This window comes from Megascapheus bottae, unplaced genomic scaffold (assembly GCF_031878675.1).
Source record: "Megascapheus bottae isolate mThoBot1 unplaced genomic scaffold, mThoBot2.hap1 HAP1_SCAFFOLD_52, whole genome shotgun sequence".
NCBI classification, from domain to species: domain Eukaryota; kingdom Metazoa; phylum Chordata; class Mammalia; order Rodentia; family Geomyidae; genus Megascapheus; species Megascapheus bottae.
In genome coordinates, this window is record NW_028327691.1 from 903,805 (window position 1) to 907,478 (window position 3,674).

A 3,674-nucleotide genomic window follows, 5' to 3' on the forward strand; every position below is an offset into this window, starting at 1 on the left:
AGATGGTATGCTGTTTAGGTGCCATTTCTTTCCCTATATTGCATTTATTTTGGTTTTCTATGCATAGAGCATCTTTCAGAATTCTCTGTAGTGTTGGTTTTGTTTCGACATATTGTTGCAGCTTTTCCTTGGAATGGAATGTTTTTATTGTTCCCTCGGTTATGAATGAGAGCTTAGCTGGCTACAGTATTCTTGGTTGGTAGTTATTTGATTTAAGGGCATGACATATATGCTTCCAGTCACTTCGTGCTTGCATGGTCTCTGCTGGAAAATCTGGGGTTATTCTGATTGGTTTGCCTTTATAGCTTACTGATCCCTTTTCCCTGGCTGCCTTTAGGATCTTTCCTTTCGTTTTTATTGATCCAGTTCGGATCACAATGTGGCGGTGGGATATTCTTTTCTGGTCAGGTCTGTTTGGGGTTCTAAAAGCTTCTCGTATCTGGATGGGCCTGCCCTTCTGGATATTTGGGAAATTCTCTGAGATGATTCCCTGAAGTATATTTCCAATACCATGGACCTCTTTCTCCACGCCCTCCTCAATACCAACTAGCCTTAAATTAGGCTTCCTAATTGTATCTTGGACCTCCTGAAGCGCTCTCTCATATTTCCTAGATTTGGATTGACTCATTTTCTGTTCTTTCTCTATAATACCTAAATTATCTTCAGCCCCGGAAATTCTCTCCTCTGCATTGTCTAACCTGCTATCAAAGCTATCTACCTTATTTTTCATCTTCCTTGCTTCTAATTGCTCACTTTTGATGCCTTGCATCTCTTGTTTTATATCATGTATGGATTTCTTTATCTCCTTGATTTCCTTTTGAGTGGTTAGCTTAGTAGCTTTATTTTCTTTGGACATTTGCTGGAGTTTGGTCACGTTTTTATTTGTGGATTTTATGAATTCATCCATCTTTCTTTGAAAAACCTTTATTACGGCCTCCTTATGGCTTCTTCTTTTTCACTTATCACCTTGTTTATGGTTTCCTCTTGTTCAGCTATGGCTTCCTCCATTAACTCTTTCTTTATATTTTCACATTTTTCATTAATGTTGTTTATCAATTGCATTTGTGTAGCACTTGGAAGACTCTCCTCTAGGTTTGCCAGTGACTGTTCCATTGCCTGTTTATATTGGGTGGGGGATGCTGTTTCTTGATTTGACATTTTTCTTGAGTTTCTTGTTCTGCCCATTTGAAAATGGGAGCAAGATTACTACTAAATACGATTATAGTTTTTCAGATATAACCAACCTAGTCCTCTGTAGCTGTCAGACACTAGATGTTCACAAGTTTTGATTGGTATTATCACTCTTTCTTTTTGTGCACTTACAGACCTGTCTAATACAACCACTGATAAGCGATTTATACCCAAAACAATAAGCCTCTCAATCCAATCTCTATTGTCTTTAAGTCCCTCTGAGCCTAGAGAATAATTAACCACCTACATATATAATATTGACCAACAGCCATCAAGTGTAGATCCGTGCAGTATAAGGGTTGAAAGACGAGCAGAGGTCCAAGATAGAAAAAAAGAATGAGAGAGGTCAGGGGAGGTGCAAGAGGCTTAACGTAGGAGTGTAAGAATATTGTAGTAATGAAGAAAAGGTATAGCATAAGGATAACTGAGCTAAGTTGGTAAGTAGGTAGCATATGTCAGTACAAAGTTTGGAAAGTATTATAATAAAACTTATGTGTTGCTGGACGACTAGCCCTTAGCCCAACCAGTGGCCTCACAGTGGACCATGGGATGGATCTGTTTTTCTTGTCTACGTTGAGGGAAAGGGGTATTTCACAAGATGCAGAAGCGAAGATTTCAGAAGCAAATGCTGTGAGTGAATTAGCTCGTAAAAGCATTTTTATTTTCTTTTATCTTTCTGCCAGTCTTGGAGCTTGAATTCAGGGCGTGAGCACTGTCCTCGGGTTTTCTCAAGTCTAGCCCTCTGCCACTTGAGCCACAGTGCCACATCTAGATTTTCTATCTATGTGATACTGAGCAATCAAACCCAGATCTTCATGGATGCTAGGCAAGCACTCTACCACTATGCCAAACTCTCAACCCTGACATAGTAATTATAAAGTCATCATCATATCAAAATATCCTTTCTCCTACAAAGAATGAACACTTATCTATGTGTGTAATGCTTTTTTTTTAATTTCACTAATTCTTCTGTGTTTTTCCCACTTGCATTTTTTACACATGACAGCAAAGCTAATCATCAGGAAAAAATTGATTAGGATACAGAAACCTAATAATATCCTAGTAGGTTGACGTCAAAAATATGTGCAAGATGCCCTGTGTGTTTGACCTAGTGGTAGAGTCCTTGGCTACCACGCAAAAAGACTCAGGTTTGATTCCTCATTACCACATACATAGAAAACGCTGCAAGTGGTGCTGTGGCTCGGTGGGACAGCTAAAGCCTAAAGAAAGCCCAAGAACAATGTTCACACTCTGAGGTCAAGTCCCAAGACTAGCAAAAACAAAAAAATTCGACAAGGGGCAAAATGCAGGCAGAGAAGGCACTGTGAAGCTAATGTTTTGTAAAGGATGAGGGCAATATTAACCATTAAGTTTGGATCTTACCTAAGAAAGGCTCCTTGAGCCTGAGACCAGACTGGTAGTTGGGCCTAGTGGAAGACATTGGGATTGGACAAATAAGGTGTGCTGTTTACTACATCCACATGTATATTGTGAGATTGGAGGATGCCGGGGCCAGCCGGCAGCAAACCAGGGTTCGCGGATTGGGATTCCTGAAATAGGGGCAAGGACTAGGAAAAAATAGAAGAGAGACAAACAGATGGAGTTCGGGAGGACTACAGCCCAAGTCAGCAGTCCAAGAAGACTGTGAGCTCCAGACTGCCGCCTAAGAGACTCTCCCGTTTATTTTAAGTTCCGACCTTAAATACTCTTCTTAAAACTAGGGAGTTGCCAGATTCTACATTCATACAAAATAGTAAACAAATCACATATAGGATAAATGAGAAAGGATTAACATTGCTTAAAGTCATCATGATAAGAACTGATTGACATTGCTTAAAGTCATCATGATAAGAGTTACTTCCTTGTGTATACAGTTGCGTAGGTCCAAGGTCATTGACCCCACAGTCGGTCCCCAACATCTCCCCCGGCTTTCTTTTAAAAGATGCCACTTGCTTGTCTTAGGTTGGGTGGATCGCTGACTCTGCCTTACCCGTCATGGGGAACTTCTTCAGATCAAGCTGAAGGCCCTGTCTTAGCTTGATCAGAGAGCGTCCCCTCTTATCCCATCCTTGACTGCGATTCCTCTCGGGGGGGGAGGGAATTCATCCATCTGGGGCTTAGATCTGCGGAGTTGTTCGATTGGTGACTGTTGCAGATGTGACCTTTGGACCGGTACTGGCCACAGATGTTGATTTGTTCCCAGCCATAGCTTCAGTTGTCACTTTACTTGGAGTCGAAACAACAGGAGTTGGCTTGATATTGGCTGTTGGTGGATCTGAAGTGCTGGCAATTCCTCATTCTTCAGAAGCTGCAGTCGTTTTCAACGTGATCAGTATCTGCTGTTCTGGGACCTTACTAGTAGGTTCTTGAGGCTCTTTTCTCTGCTCCAAGTGCCTCCCTTGATGATCTCGGAGTTCTCTCTCCAATCTACTGATTCGACCTTCTTAATGGGAGTTAAGAGCTGTCATACAATCATCAAGTAC